General features: G+C 39.7%; 1 non-coding gene across 1 annotated transcript; it reads right to left on the reverse strand.

The window, feature by feature from the left end:
• Positions 1-1013: 1013 nt before the first annotated feature.
• Positions 1014-1116, reverse strand: LOC143364274 (U6 spliceosomal RNA). Its single transcript, XR_013084063.1, has one exon. It is a non-coding gene; the product is annotated as a U6 spliceosomal RNA (small nuclear RNA).
• Positions 1117-17013: the final 15897 nt, after the last annotated feature.

The following is a 17013-nucleotide window of genomic DNA, read 5'->3' on the forward strand; positions in this document are numbered from 1 at the left end:
CTGATTGTTCACGATTGTCTGACTGACTGACTGACTATTTATAACTGAATTTTAGGAGTTGGTCCCCCTTTTTATAAGATGCACAATCCTTTGTTTTTCAAAGATGCTGGCACAGGAGTCTCTACCTTGCATCTTTTTATCTTCTTGATGTCTCCTGACTAGTCAGCTGTACGCCGACAGGATCTTTTTACCATGAAGTCGGCGTCTTTTCTTATAATTTGGCATATTTGGACACCTTTCCTGTTTGTTCTCAGCGTGTAAACTGAGAACTTCATCTGCGTGTCTTGCAGGAAGAAAAGTTGGAGTCGTTTCTCGTGCTACCTTACTGCGTAGAATTTTTAACATATATCTTAATCCTATTTTTACTTCTCCTCGTGCGACATAATCGGATGTCCATAATAATTCATAATAATTCTTCATCTGAGGGTTTATTCGTTGGCGGTCGAACCACCGGACGTTCACTGCCTCTGTCTGCTGGGACTGTGATTGACTGCAATTCTGTTCCCCGCGGGGAAAAAAAAAAACAGTAATAATCTATCTATCTATTATAACGTATCTATCTATTATAATCTATCTATCCATCTATCTGTGCATTGTGCGGCCACTTCTTACTTACAGTAACGAGCAAAACTGAGTCTACACTATTTCAAGCAACATAACTTTCTAAAAATTAGATCAAATGACTTGAATTTTATTGAGAAGTTAGAAGGATTAGTTTATTAGACGAGGTGTAAAAAATTTTTGAAAAAAATTTGAATTGGTCGGAATCGCAAAAGAAATAGTAAAAGTTGATTTTTTCAGGCTCTTTTATCTGAGCCTGTATTGAAAATTTAAAGAATGTATTTGATTCGTTCGAATAAATTATGTCCATGCTGAAAATTTCACCGGTATTGACTTATTCGTTTACGAGTTATAAACGATTAAAAATTGCGATTTTAAGCCGAAAATCGTGAAAAATGGCAATTTTTCCACTTTTTCTCTAAAGGGTGTGTGCCTGGATCACGCGAGTACTCAACAGCACAGAACGCTTCACGATTTTGCGTGTTATCCTTGCGCAGGGACCATGCTAATCTTCTCTGTATCGTTCCAAATTTAGTATATGTGCTGTCGAAGCAATTACATGTCAGACACAACCTCCATAATTTCCAACCAGGGCGTTTGATATGTCCCACCGGATATCTGGTGCAGCGAACGGACGATTATCGTCTGTGAGTTACGCACGATCTAACCACGAAATTATACTAAAGGCATAGAACATGTCAAGACACAACACAATCGTCCTACATATTTCATCGTCCATTACACAAGTATATATCATCGGAATTAAATCATATTTGGTTTAGTTTTAATCAGAAACATGTTGGTAAATATGTTGGTAAGAGTTTCATAAAAAAAAATAATGACAAATAAAGAAGTTTTGTAACTGGATTCGATTAGTCTTCTGGTCTCACACCGATATAGCCGACAATGTGTGCCACACTTCTCGGCGACGACGGCTCTTGACCTTTGCTGTTTTCGCCGTTTTCACGTCAGTAGCGTTTTCAAGTTATAGGTTTCTTATGACTTGAAGAGGGTACGACGGTTTCCAGCGTTCCCTGTGTAGTTCAAATGGGACGCTCGGCGAGAACCTCCGATTTCGTATCTTGTCAGTAAAAACGGCGGACTGACAAACAACGAGATTTCACTGTAATAGGCAGTCCTTATAGTAATAGTTATATAGTATTTGTATGGAGTTTTCTATTTTTTAAATATTTACCTCTTTGTGTATGCACAGGATCACGAGCAGGTTGAACCCATTTACGAGCAGACCCAGGAGGGAGCACAGCAGGATGGGCACGTCAACAAAAGAAGCGTCCATCTTCGAGTCTCTTGCTGAAACACGCCATTCGTAGCTTTATCTTAGTATTAAATAACGAATTTGTACGGTGTCACGTTGCCCTGATTTTCGGCCCGTCCGACGGGAGAAAAACCCGGGCAACGGCGGGTTTTTACAGACCGTGAAGCCGGGCCACGTTCGGCCGCGCGAAACGTGGTCCACCCGGGACAAACGGCGCACAGTGGTGCCAAGGCGGCAAAAAGTCCATTTTATAAATTTTCGATTTTTATAAAAAAAAATTATTTCTGTATAGCCTAATAGTGCGTGCATGATGTGCCAAAGTCAGATTTTTGAAAAAAAATTTTTTACGGAGATATACGCATGGTAAATAACCATTTCCTCGCTCCTGGGAATCCATCAGTTTTCAGTGCGAAAGTTATGTAATTACTCCGCCTATAATTGAATACTAAGGGGTCTACAAATCATATGGGTCATTGCAAATGGTTTTAACTATTGACTGGAAAAAAAAGTTTTCCAAAAAAAGTTGTTTAACATTAAGTAATATGGACTAACCTGAAGCCCCTTTGCGTTACGCTCATTTTTTATTTATGGCGGAATACAAAAAATCCTTTGAAAAGCTTCGATCTGGAACTAATCGTTTTGGCAAGTTATAATATTGATCTAGCTTTGTGCAAAAAATCACGAGATACTTCGAGATGCTTTCGCGGCAATTTAAGTTCAAATATCAACTTTCGGAATTTCCAAGAATGAATCGCACGGAAGTCATGATTATTTGATGTTTCAGGTGAAATTTTTAAGGGTTACATATCGGATAAGAAAAAAAAAGTGACATTCATACATATAAAAAGATATTTAATAACAATTTTTTATGTTAAATAAACGAAGTTTTCGTTCACTGGACTACTGTCGCAAAAATGCAACAGGTATTTTGTGGTAGTGCTCCAATGAACGCTGTAAAAATAATTTATGTCAGATAAAAAAAATTGTTATTAAATATTTTCTTATACATAAAAAATTAATAAATCGTATGCACTTCTCATTTTTCTTTATTATTTAGAAATATTCCTAAAAAATTTCACCTGGAACATCAAATAATCGTAACGTCCGGAAAATTCACTCTTGGAAATTCTGAAAGTTGATATTTAAACTTAAATTGTGACGAAAGGGTCTCATGATTTTTTGCACAAAGTTAGATCAATATTACACCTTGCCAAAACGATTAGTTCCAGACCAAAATCTATTAAAGTATTTGTTGTATGCTTCCATAAATAAAAAATGGGCAGAAAACGGAGATTTTCGATTAGCCCATACTACTTAACGTTAATAACATTTTACACAAATTTTTTTTGCCTAATAAGCGTTCTACCTGTGGCAATCTCTCGACAAATTTTCAAACAAATTCGTTGGATAGTTTCGTTTTTATAGATTTTTTGCCGCTTTTTGGCCATTTGGCACCACTGTGCGGCGTCTCGTCGACTCGATTTTCGCGACGGTTCTCTCAAGTTCGGTACTCAGAACGGGCGCCAGACACGAGGACGGTGCCACACGAAAAATTACGCTATGACGCGAATCGGCCGCCGCGATCTCGATTCGACGAGCACCGCGCGATATCCTGGAAAGCCCCTACACGTGTCAGGGTTCTACGGGAAAGAAGGACGGGGCATTCCCCGCGGCGGGAAAGTTGCTCAGAATTACGACACACGAAAGTGGGCTTCTACTTTACATTTATTGTCGTTCGGGTGTTACAAAAAGCTGCCGGCAAAACCCGGCAGCGGTGGTCCGAGAAGCCCGCACGATTGTACAAAATACACGACGGATGGACGGTCGCTCGCGCTTATCGTACCCGAAACACAGCGTCTCGCAGGTGTATTCGGCAGCTGCCCTCAAATCGTTATCATACGCCGCAAACTGTTACTTATTGTAGGCAACCGTTAAGGTCCAGCTTTCCCAGGTGGCCTTGATCCGCCACAGTGTGCGTGCCGTGTGCGTGTGCCATGGTGTGCCGCACACAACGCTAGATCGTACAAGATTGCAAGGGTTCGGGAGGCGTCAATTTATGGCTCGATAATGTAAAGATGGGGCATGTCAGTGGTCAAAAGCGGTAGATGAAGGATAAATCTAGAGCGTTTGCCACCAGGCAGGTCCTACTTTTGCGTTGTCGAGCAACATTTTGCATTATTCGGTCGCATGATGCCGAATGCCCGAAATCTGCTATGCAGATGACACCCTGATTTATGCCGTGGGGGAGGACTGGAGGAGGACCAGGCACCACGGTGAGGCCGTCCTGGACTGCATGGTCGGGCGAATTCGGAGGATGGGGCTGACCGTGGCCGCCGCAAAGACCGAGGCGATCTGGTGGTATGGATCGCCTCGGCCGTGGCGGCTACCCCGTGGTCAAGACCTCCGGATTCGCGTCGCTAAAACCTCCGTCGAGATCGGGCCCAGGATGAGGTACCTGGTCCTGGTCATAGACGGCCGCTGGCGATTCGAAGGACACTTCGGGCTCCTCGCCCCCCGACTGGAGAGGACGGCAGCCGCCTCGGGAAGCTCAATCCGAAGGCTCCAGGGATGGGAACACCGGGTGGGCCCCTCCGCCCGGGGTCTTATAGCGTAGGCAGTGGGGGAGGTTAAAACCTCCCCCGGGGTATGATGATAGCTGGGAGGTGTCCTGTTGAGTACACGCGTGATCCAGGCACCTTCCATTTAGCTTAGGTGGGCGTGGGTTCTGTAGTGGGTAGCCCCTTGGGGATCTTTCCCCAAGGGGTAGTCCCACATAACCCCGACTCCCCCCAGGGGGTCGGGGTATGCGTAACGTCATTTTCCCTACGGAAAAAAAGGGGGGGACGTGGGCAAATTTTGAAGCATAAACCTCGTTTTCATAATATCCCTAATATTTTTACTTGACAGAAACATATACAACAATACCTCCCGACCCCAATATAACACTAGATTTATTATTAACAATAAGTAATGTGCCGACTAAAGATAAAAGATTTAATAGACAAGTCGATGCACTTAATCCATGTAAAAAAAATGTTAAGGAGATAAGTAATACAGCCCGTAGATGACTAAAGGCCGAAAGTACTCCAAAAATATTTTTCCGGAAAATTATTAAAAAATAGTTTAAACATAGTTAAAAAATGTTTTTACAACAGCGTAACAACAATCATACGGTTAGAAATCGAAAAAACATCTAATTAAAGAAAAAAAAAATTGGACCCGGGCGAGATCCGAACCTGGTCCACAGCTACTGCACCAACCGGCGCCGTTGAAAATACCTTCGAAATATTGGGATATATCCTGCGTAGTATAATTGTTGTTTTTTGTATTACGCAATTTTTAAAGTCTGGACGATGTTTCCCTGAACTTAGAGATGTTTAATATTACATAATATATTTTTACGATAATCATAACTTAGTTTTTAACGGAAAAAACGCCGAAAAAAGTGGTTTTTATTTTTTCCTACTATGACGCACCAATCGCAGGAATTTGAAAAAAATTGAGCATAATGCTTAGGGCAATATCTCATTGTTAAATTAATTCTGTTCTAGTGTCTCTTCGATTTCCATATGAAATCTGCATTTTTTCGATTTTTACAGCCAGAGTTTGCAACCGAAAAATCTGAAAACGACTCGAAGTATGTGGTTTGGTGTCCGAAACGTGTCAGATTTTTTTCAGAATTTTAAATGGGGAAAATGGGCCAAAAACTGGATTTTCGTTTTTCCTCTATAACTACCTTTACAGATGTGCTATAGGACTAAAACTTGGCTGAAAGGTATCTTTTTTGGTAGGCTATCGAATGGCGCAAATTGGAATAAAATCCCTTCCAGGGCACATTTGACCCCCAAAACCGGCTATAGCCTTACTAAACATTTCAGTATTGCACCAGTAAATTCTACCATTTTCGTATGTATAGCATGAAAAAATATATATAGAAGGGAAATATTCTAGAAGAAATTTTTCGTTTTGCAGTTAAAATGGCTTCGTATGCAAAGGGTTAAAAGGTACCTGGCTCTTCTCCAGTGTTTATTTTTACGATATTCACGTTCGAACTGTGTGTACATTGCTACGCAACTGGTTATCATGGCGTCCATTGGTGAAAAATATTCCATGTCAGTGTGAGACCTTGTGCGCTCTTAGCGTCTGTTTTAAAATTTGTTCTGCTCGAATTAATAATTTGAGATTCAAGTGAACTGAACAGCACCACTGAACAAACGAAGAGCAGCACTCTTGCTCTTACAAATATTGCAGTTCTGCCAGCAAAAAATGTTAGCCGGATTTTCTGCCGCACCTGGCTCACGGTCGTATGAATTAAACTCTTCGTTGTATTTAATGTGTTCACCGGGATTACGTTCCCCCGACAGGCAGACCTTGCCACGGTCGAAGATTAACCCTTTGCGAACGAGTGTCGGCAAATAGCCGCCCAAGTCTTTTTACCGTTGCGGACGAGTGTCGGCATACCGGGTGGTTCACGACAAACAGGCCACCTAAATAGCTCCGTTAGGATTAGAGATAGAAGAAAATGTTAGAGAGAAAAGTTGTACTGTTAAAGGGGGCAAATATGGTGATATAAAAAAATGTTCCTATTGTAGTCGTTTTCAAGGTCTTTTGAAGGTCATCGATGATTTTCAAATAGCACCACATATTTTTAACCACCACACCACCATATTTTTTTTTTTTACTATATAGTCTTTGTATTGATAAGATCTTATCTTCCGTATAGTGTAAACTTACGATGCGAGACCATGGTAGGTTCAGAACGAATTCAGTCTGCCGCGTCAGTCTTTCAGTGTCACTACCAGAGAAACCAGCAAAGTTTTCATACATTTTATACATTTTCACATATTTTTTCACATATTTTACATCTTATAACATCTGAAGCCAGACGTGGTTATAAATTATAATAAATATATGGGTGGGGTAGATAAAGCAGATCAGTACACAGGCACGTACTGTTTCATGAGAAAGTCTCAAAAATGGTGGCGAAAATTATTTTTTTGGGGATTGGAAGTTTCAGTGATAAATTCCTATCTATTACATGAAGAACATCACAAGACATACAACATAAAAAAAGTTATCCCATTTACAATTTGTACGTCACTTGGTAGGTCAATTGATTGGCGATTTTTGAGACGCTAATCCCAAGGCTCCTGCGACTTCTGGAACAGCAGAAAGGCTCAACGGCCTTCTACATATTATTAGGCGAGATGAGACAGGAAGAAGTAACGATTGCGTCGTCTGCTCTAATCGAAAAATAAAACACGGAAGGAGAGAGTCGAGGTACTATTGTGCTACTTGTTCGGCTAAGCCGGCCTTGCACATAGGTGATTGTTTCGAACTATATCACACAAAGCACGAATATAAAACATCGCCTATGTAAAGACGACTAAATTTGTTTCTTTGTGATTTTATAAAAATGCTATTTGAATAAAGCTTTAGATTTTATAACACAAACGTGCGACCTGAACACTTTATTTACTGCGCGCTCCAATACCTATCGTCCACAGCGACGCTCGCCCGTCGAGCGCCCCCGTCCGCAAAGGGTTAAAGTGAATAGAATGAAAATCTTCCTTTCTCCGAAAAGGATTAGTTGACCGTAGCAAAAGCTAGCAAAACGGTGCACTTCTTAGGACAATTTGCGGATTATGGAGGTGGATCCGAGGTTAAGACTCCGTAGATTCGCGATAAGATAGAGCGACCACGTTACCGACAAGAATAGGCGAAAAATCGTTTTTCCTGGCTCCGAGTTTTCTGACTCCGCAAAAGTCACGAGACTACCCTTAGCTCCTAGATCGGATGACGCACATCGTCCCGTTCCACCGCTTCGATGAATAGTCGAATCGATTTCTCGATTGTTTGCGGAAGGGGAATCATACGGCAAATGATCAATTAAGCGGAGCCCGATGCGTGCCAGGTTTTTAATTAACCGACCGTTATCACTTCAAGAATTAAAATATACGTGCTCGCAGCTGTGCGCGCGCTTTTGTTCTCTTTGCAAATGTCCCCGGTACGAAACAAATGAAACAATGAGATTTCCATAAAATTACTCGTGTGCACGGTGTACGCAAAGTGCTCGTAATCCGGCCGCGGCGCTTCCCTTCCGCAGTATTGACAAACGTGATAATAATGTGCTCGCTGATGCGGGACAGACACGTGCACCCTTCCTCCGAAACGAAGTTTATTCTTCCATTCTATTGTTTTTTTACATTTTCATTACAGGCTGAAATGCGTTTTGTTTGAAATAACAACTGATAACATTGTTTCTGTGCCTTTGAAAGGCAAAGGTTCTACTGCAATCTTACCGCACTTCTGCAATAATATCCATCGAGTTGAGGATTGATGGAATAGTTTGCGAACAATGCATCAACCGGGGAAGCATAAAAGCAATGACCGTGGTTACAGTTCTACGTACCCAGAGAGAAATTTCATTGTCCGGATAACGGTGCAAAAGCCCTTTGATGGTTAGCAAAACCACGAACATGCAAAGCTGGTATTTATATTTGGATGTTTACGGTCGGATAATATTGCCTGGGCTAACAGATCTCTCTGTGAAACGAACGTTGCAGGGGTTATTACATGAAGCTGCAACGTTTCCGAACGCACTGTATCCAGTTTTATCATCCATTTCTGCTTATTTTTCGTTGATTGATTAACTACAACTGAACCGAAAAATATACAATTTTTCCGATTTTAAATAACTACAACGACTTACAGTCATATTCGGGCACTTTCAAAATCAATTTCCTTAAAGTCAGTTGATTTTTACAGAAAAAGTAAACGAATACTCGATCGATGTCAATTATGAATTATTTACTATTCCTCGCATCGAATAGGGCTGTTACTTTCCCGAAGCTTCGACACTTCGAAGCTTCGAAGGATTCGAAGGAGCGAAGGGACCTTCGAAGGTGATGAAAATCGAAGGTTCGACACTTCGAAACTTCGAACCTTCGATTCGTTTCCAGTTAACGGATAAAAGGAATAAATTTTCATAATTTGTTTCTATATTCATTATTTGAATTGTTATTTCACTTATTTATTGTTAAAATAATGGTTTAAATGAATAAATTTTCAAATTTTGTTTCTACATACATTATGTGAATTATTTCAATATTTCATTGTTAAAATAATTATTTAAAGAATGTACAAGTATTTACATAATGAATATAGAAACACATTTCTATAGATTATAAAAATTTCCGTAGATTATAAATTTTTATACTCTATAGAAATGTATTCCTATATTAATTATGTAAATACGTGTACATTGTCTAAACAGTTATTTGAACAATAAATTATTGAAATAATTCAAATAATGAATATAGAAACATATTGTGAAAATTTATTTATTCAATAAGTTATTTTAACAATAAATAATTGAAATAACAATTCAAATAATGAATATAGAAGCAAATTGTAAAAATTTATTTATTTAAACAATTATTTTATCAGTGAACTATCGAAATGATAAATCAAATAATAAATATATTATCTTAACAATAAATTATTGAAATAATTCAGATGGTGAATATAGAAACAAATTATGAAAATTTATTCCTTTTATCCGTTAACTGGAAACGAATCGAAGGTTCGAAGTTTCGAAGTGTCGAACCTTCGATTTTCATCACCTTCGAAGGTCCCTTCGTTCCTTCGAATCCTTCGAAGCTTCGACCTTCGAAGCAAAGTAACAGCCCTAGTATCGAACGCGTAACACTGTAACACAGTGTTTAAATTTTCACTCCGCGCCGAGAAATTTTAATTTGTAATTAAGTTTCTACTTGCTTAACTGCCTAACATAAACTCGACGAAAATTGTTGTGCCCAGAGCCTCCAAGAGAGTGTTATTATTTTTCACAAATTCAGTCTCCCGTTGCCTACAGAAATTTTCAATAACGAACATGGGAACAAGATAAATAGAGTATTTGATTTAAAAAAAATTTCTTTTTTGCAGTGATGTAACCTTTCATTACTCGCGGATGGCAGTTACAATCTCAAAACTTTAAATTTAGCGTTTCAAGCATCAACGAACGTGTCGTGTACGCTGGCAAACATTTATTCCGCGTTAAGTGACATAGAGAGTTCCATGTAAACAGTTTCGTAGAAAGTGGAGTACTGATTGACGGAGTGGAGTTAATAATTATTTCGGAGCAGCAGGATGCTAAATGTTAAATTCTGTTCAAATGGTCTTCGAAACATTTCGGGATTTCCGCACACGTACTAGCGAGAACTTAACCATCGTTTTCGCGCCGAGCTAGCGATTCCAAGCTATTGTTCAGCGAAACAATATGGCAGACATTGAACGTGCCAGAAATTCAGTGTGAACGTCTGGAACACTCGTGGAAATCGTCGTACTGTGTTAAAAGTTACGTATAGTTTGTTTTAATCAGACTGAGGTAGTCTAACCGGTGGATGAAATTATTTTAATAACACTAACTGTACAGAAGACATATGCACTCATTTTCTAAACATGAAAGTATATTTTTATTTCAATGTTATATTAGTAAATGGGATGACATTCCGGATAAAAATAATCTGATATTATTGAGGACTTTATCAACGAAGATTTTTATGTTTTTGTGGTAGGCCAGCCACTTTTTCAGTTGAATGTACCCAGCATGAAGAGGAACGGGAACCCTACAGGGATGAATAATGACACTCGACCATTTCAACCCTCGACGGTAAATCATGAAGGGCAAAGCCACTCGAAAAAGTATTTTCGACGGGCACCCCTAAATATCCGCAACAAAGGGTCTAGTTCGAGTTGTGTAAATAATTTCAATCCTGTCATTTTTATAAGGCAACATTATTATTAGAAATTGTAATTTTGCTTCCAACTTCACCTATTCGTGTTTATTATGAATTTATAAAACCCACGGTCTACTAATTATTCACCTAAAACGTTTCTCTTGTTAATTGTTTTACATAAAGCACCGTTGCTCCATGGAATATATTCCCCAAGCAGGGCCTAATAAGAAACTGATCTAACAGAATCGACACCCTGCTTCGTTTGATGTTTGAGGTGAAATTTTTTAGGGATATATCATTTATAATGAAGGAAAAAGTGAAATAGTTAGTTAGAATTAATTGTTTAAACAAAATAAAATTTTTAAATAATTTCTTTATGTGGACTAACCTGAAGCCTCTTTGCGTTACGCTCATTTTTTATTTATGGAGGAATACAAAAAATCCTTTGAATACCTTCGATCTGGAACTAATCGTTTTGGCAAGTTATAATATTGATCTAGCTTTGTGCAAAATTTTAAGAGATACTTCGTGACATCAAAATAGTCGTGACATCCGCGTGATTCATTCTCGGAAATTCCGAAAGTTGACATTTAAACTTAAATTGCGTCGAAAGCATCTCGAAGTATCTCTTAAAATTTTACACAAAGCTAGATCAATATTACACCTTGCCAAAACGATTAGTTCCAGACCAAAATCTATTAAAGGATTTGTTGTATGCTACCATAAATAAAAAATGGGCAGAAAACAGAGATTTTCGATTAGCACATATTACTTAATGTTGACAACTTTTTACAAAAATTTTTTGCCAAATAAGCGTCGTACCTGTGGCAATCTCTCCACAAATTTTCAAACAAATTCGTTGGATAGTTTCGTTTTTACAGATTTTTTGCCGCTTTTTGGCCATTTGGCACCACTGTGCGCCGCGTCGTGTCGGCTTTCCTTTGATTGTGCTGCAGCTTGTTGGAATGCTTGAAATCCGAGTCGCGTGTCATGTATCGTTAGATACTTGTTGCGCAGAGCACTTTACACACCGAGCCCGCTGAGTGGAATCGCGGGCTGAACGTTGCCGGAGATCGATAAGGAAACGACTTCAATTTGTGTAAACTACAGCGATGCCTGCGTAACAGGCCTGTCGTCTGGTCTGCAACCCGACAGTTCTAGCAGAGCTGCTACATTCTTTGTAATATCCCGAACGCAGAGAAGGATAGTAATTCAAAGAGAAGAAGGGACTTCAGCTCTCTGCTTCTCTCTCCTTTTCATTCGCCGACCTTTTTCACGCGTATAATCATGCAAATAAATTATTTTATTTATAAGAAGAAGTTTTTGAAGTACTATTTAAAAATAGTATTTTATTTGGAACATATTGAAAAAGTGAGACTTATTTTAAGGAGTGTGTAAAATAGTATTTCAAATAGTTGATTACTGCGACATTGTCGTCTGTTTATTAACATGTTACATGAAAATATTCGTAATTCACCTACAACAAATACTTTGTTAACTATTATAGTATCTTATGTTAAAAATTATAATTTATAATATTATCTATTTGCTCAACTTATTTTCATTGTAAGGAAATATTTGGAATACATATTTGAAGTAAAACAGTAAATTATTCTGTGTATCTGGTTATCAAAATAAAAATATTTTATTTGCCGAAATTTTTCGTTCTATTAAAAGTAGTATTTTATTTGAACCACATTAAATTATACTATTTAAAATAGCATTTTAAATATTTTTTCTTGAAATTTTTCCCAGGTCTGATTCAAAAGGTAATGGGCCGCTGGATAGGGCGTCAAGAAAGACCATGTGCAAAATTTTAATCCTATATCTTAACCGGGAGGGTAGTTATGCCATAGAACGGAAAAGAGTAGTATTTCTTAATTTCTTCATTTCTAATTTCTTTTATTAGTATTAGTATTTGTATCTAGAAAACCTAGATACACATACTGTAATTAATTCAGATTTTTAGGTAGAACATTCTATTGTAAGAAATCAAAATCCTCAAAAAAGAACAGAAAATATGCAGATTACCTAAACCAGACTTTCATATGTTCTAAATCTAATATATTTAATAAGATATTATCGAAATAATTTTTTGCAACAAAACGGTCAGGAATCGATTTTGTCCAGTTAATAAACGTCTACTCTGAATCAAGGGCCGGATTAAAAAGATGAGACACGAAGTACGCCGACAAATGATAGGCAAAAACATGCCAGCGGGCGCTGGTCAAAAATCGAAGGGCGACACGTGTCCTCGGAGGCTGAATTGATACGATCAATAGGTAGAGGACAAACAAAGGGGTCCGCACCCCTGTATGTTCCGACGCGAATTAAATTCTCTTTTTGATTCACCGTGTAGTCGTCCGGAAACAAGCCGGACAAAATTAACAACGATCGAACGAACAAAATGGTGGCGGAAATGAATAGAAGACAGCCCTCGGGTGTATGAACGACGAGAAGAAAGAAGCAACGTACATACACGCTGCTCGCGTGATCACCAACGGGGGTGGGTTGGCGTAAGGAATCCTGACTATTTCGAAGAAACGGGGAATGGGCACATCGAATAATTTTAATCGATCAGCGGGAAACATGCCACGGTAAATGCGAAATTCGGAATGCATCACCTGTGACCCAGAAATCGTGATCGAGATGGATCGACAGGCAATTTTAACTTCCTGCAAAATTTTTGCATTCTTGAAATTGGAACCTGGGCTCCCGTGTGCTACTTCATTTCAAGAGTTAGTGGAAGCAATTCGTTCTACACGAAAATTGTCAAGAAGAATATTTTTTAATGGTCAATTTAATCCCTTAAACGTTCCCAAATATCGATCTGTTTAAAAATTACGTAAAATAACACTAAAACGGCGGGACCCGTTGAAACGAGTCTAAACAATGTTCTCAAATCTTCATTTGTCTAAAAAGCGCGTGAATAGACACTGGAACTAGAGGCCTAAAGATTAAAAATTGTATAATTCACGAGCGTCGACAGACTGCGCAAACGCATTCACGGAAGATCGTTCAATAAATATATTTCAATATGTTTACGATACATTTATCGAAACAAAACACTCGAATGGGTATTCATGCGTCTGGTACTTAAATAACGATATAAAATAAAGCAATTGAGTTGCTGAAGAACCTGCTGTCAAAACACGGAATTGATTTCTCTCACTCAGCAGCTACACGGTGTTGACGGGAATAACACGATTTTCTCTCTGTAGAAATGTTCCAGCGTGGAATGAAAATTTCGTGTTCGTTCGTGCGTCACTGCATTCTCTTGAAAGCCACTCGATAGCCATTCAGACCCGGTCACATTTTCGCCGTCAAAATAAAATGCAACAATAACCACAGTAAAAGCAAACGTTTCAGGAAATGCACCTAAAAATTTCGAAAGTCCCGACCAATCGTCTTACATCGAAAGAAAATTATAGGTGGTAATAAAAATTGATTTTGAAGTTCGATAAAGAAATATTACGTCACTAGCATGTGACCGACGTGTTAGTCCAAGTTAACGACAGAGATAAAATCGTAATACAGTGAATTCTCGATTAACGTCACAGGTCTTGCCAGCGTCAAGTATCGTCCAGGAGACATGTTTACACTCCTCGGCGTCCGAGGCCTCTCGAGCTCCGCGGTCCCTCACGGGGTATACCCCGTAGTGGGGATAGTTCCGCGACGTTTATCATGCAGGCCTTGGCGACATATATAGAGAAATCACTTTGTATTACAAAATACTAGAAAGAGAAAAGGGAAGATGAACAGAGATAAAATGATGTTCATTCAAAGTTAACAGACATGGGTTCACCCAGCGGCGCGCGAAATTCACAAAGCCCGCCCGGGAAACAATAATTATGAAACTGCGAAACCGAGAGGGGCGAGTCTCGTCCACTGCGAAATTGAATGATCGCTCGTTATGCACTTTATACAAGCAACAGAGGCTGATGAGACAATTAGTCGATTCCACCGATATCGGATTAATTGATTTGTAAGTTTGCGGACCGGCGAGAACTCTGCACAAGAAAAATTCTATCTGCATTCTATCGATGCGACTTGTCAATAAACGGACATTTTAGTTTTATTCAAGTATATAAAATCGTGATTTTACAACACTCTGGTCATTTGTTGTCCAATTTTTTCGCTGACTTGTAACTAGACTTGTAGATGACTAAAATACAGTAGTGTGCGAATTAACGCGAACATACCAATATTTTTAATGTCTTATTAGTTTTCTAAATTTGGCAACATGAGTATGTCAGTGGTTGCTGTGATGGCCTGTTAGGTATTGACGTGTCGTTAGTGGATAAGTCTGTGACAAATTACATAATTACATAATTATTTCATTTCCGCTAACGACGCGACAATACCGCTCGACAGGTCAGCGCAGACTAATTCATCAAACGTTCAACAAAATGGCCGCAAGCGCTGACAAAGTCATGATGCCAACTTCATGTTGCAAGGTCCAATCAATTTACTCTGAATTTTAGAAATTTTCGAAGATCTTCTCACACTATAAATGTGTAAAGGTTCGCAATTTAATTACAGTAAATTCAATACGGTCCCAAGGAACAGCAATCTCTTAATTGCGCTCGTACACAAGCTTGTAAGTACTGGCTGCTAAGGGATGAAAAGCATCAGGGCCCGCTCTAGCGGTTACGACGCCCCGGGCAAAAAAAAAATTGCCGCCCCTTTTTAAACACCGCGCTGAACAGAATGACCTTTTTTTTTTGCAAAATTTTCTGGCAAGGGTAGTCAGACATTTTCCATTAACTGAATATTTTAAACATCAATATTTTTCTCACACTTACAGCCAAAGCCAAAATGGCGCCCCTAAATTTTGGCGCCCCGGGCAAATGCCCGGGTTGTCCCCCCCCCCTAGAGCGGACCCTGAAAGCATCGTTCATGGTCTCGCATTTTAATATCCGCGAAACGATTAGCACGGCCCTCTGTCCGGCTCAGCACGGATAGTCTGCGAGTGAAATTAGCCGGTAGGCCATCAACGTTTAATAAAGTTTGTTTAATCAGTCACGATTACAGAGAAAGGGGCATTGGGAACGGTAATCCAACCGGAAACGCGCTTCAATATCCGAGGATCGAATTTTCCACATACCAGGGATGCTGAACGCACTTCATTCCGTTTCATAATTTCCATTTCTACAAACCGATTGTAATGTCGTAATGACTATTGATCATCCCAAGCTGTCATACGGAGAAATGCTAACAAATCGTTCGAATGCGTGACGAACATGTAATTAATATACCGTCGATGTTTATTGGCAAATACAATTAGCTAGAACGAAATGTGCGCTCACGTCGTTGCTCGTTATACTGATATTCCAGATAAGCCGTAGGCTATGGATTGACGATTCGCATTAATTTAACGGGATTAAATTCCTGTTGCAGTAAAAATCTTCCAAAAGGAGTTCGCGTTGGAACAAAATGGCGCGTGTTCTACTTAAAATCGATGGACAAAAAATGTAATAACGACTGCCTGAGAACCTCGCTGGTTCTAAATTTTAATAAATTTTATTTTATTATTTGACTACTAGGAATATCGCCATTTTCGTTATCCCGAGGTAACAACTTTCTCTTCCACAACCAGCTATGAAACCACACTGTCAAGCAATCGCAGTTAAATTACATCCCCGCGAACCCTCGGGAAATGGAAAACTTTCGACATCGAAGACGCGAGAAGTTCGCACAGGACACGTGCTCCGGACACGAGAGATCCTAGGAGCGTGATTGCGGCTCGTTCAGCTGGAAAAGATCCTAACCACGCGCTTATGCTCCATAACACGGCTATCTAAAGTCGCGCATAAACGCCTCCAAGATCAAGGCGGATTTATTCGTCCGTTTCTCAACCGCTTACCCGACTTTTCCTTTGACGCGTGTTGCATAACGTTCCCGTGAAAATTGAGTTGTTGTGACGAGAGTGCCATTTTGCTTTGTTCTATGCAGTTTTTCCGTTCTTAACGCAACGACCTCGTTCTCGAACCCTTCAACGAAATAGCTGATGCCCTTTGTCCCGGAAATGTACCTTCGATTTCCTCTGTGCGCGCAGACCGTCGTCAGTATAATGACTCAAAGATAAATTGTAACTGTTTGGGTTTGGCTGCGCGTGGCGTCAGATCTCGAACGCGAGATCCACCGCGCCGCCCCGCTATTGGCAGGTGCTATTGTCGCCGCGAGATCGACGGTCGATCGACGACGAGTCGTGCCATAGGCTGTCACCGCCGGATCGATTATCGACGCCGCTATTAGAATTCTAATTGGCCCGGGTTCAAATTCCGCCAAATCATCATTCCGGCGGTGATAGAAAACCGCTCGCGACTCGTCGACGATCAGATCGTTAGTTCATCTCTCAACGTCAACATCGCTAAATAGTTCTCTCAAATCGTTAAATAGTAGCTCAGACGTCGCGCGTCGTGGGACCGGTCT

This window comes from Halictus rubicundus, unplaced genomic scaffold, assembly GCF_050948215.1.
Source record: "Halictus rubicundus isolate RS-2024b unplaced genomic scaffold, iyHalRubi1_principal scaffold0396, whole genome shotgun sequence".
NCBI lineage: Eukaryota > Metazoa > Arthropoda > Insecta > Hymenoptera > Halictidae > Halictus > Halictus rubicundus.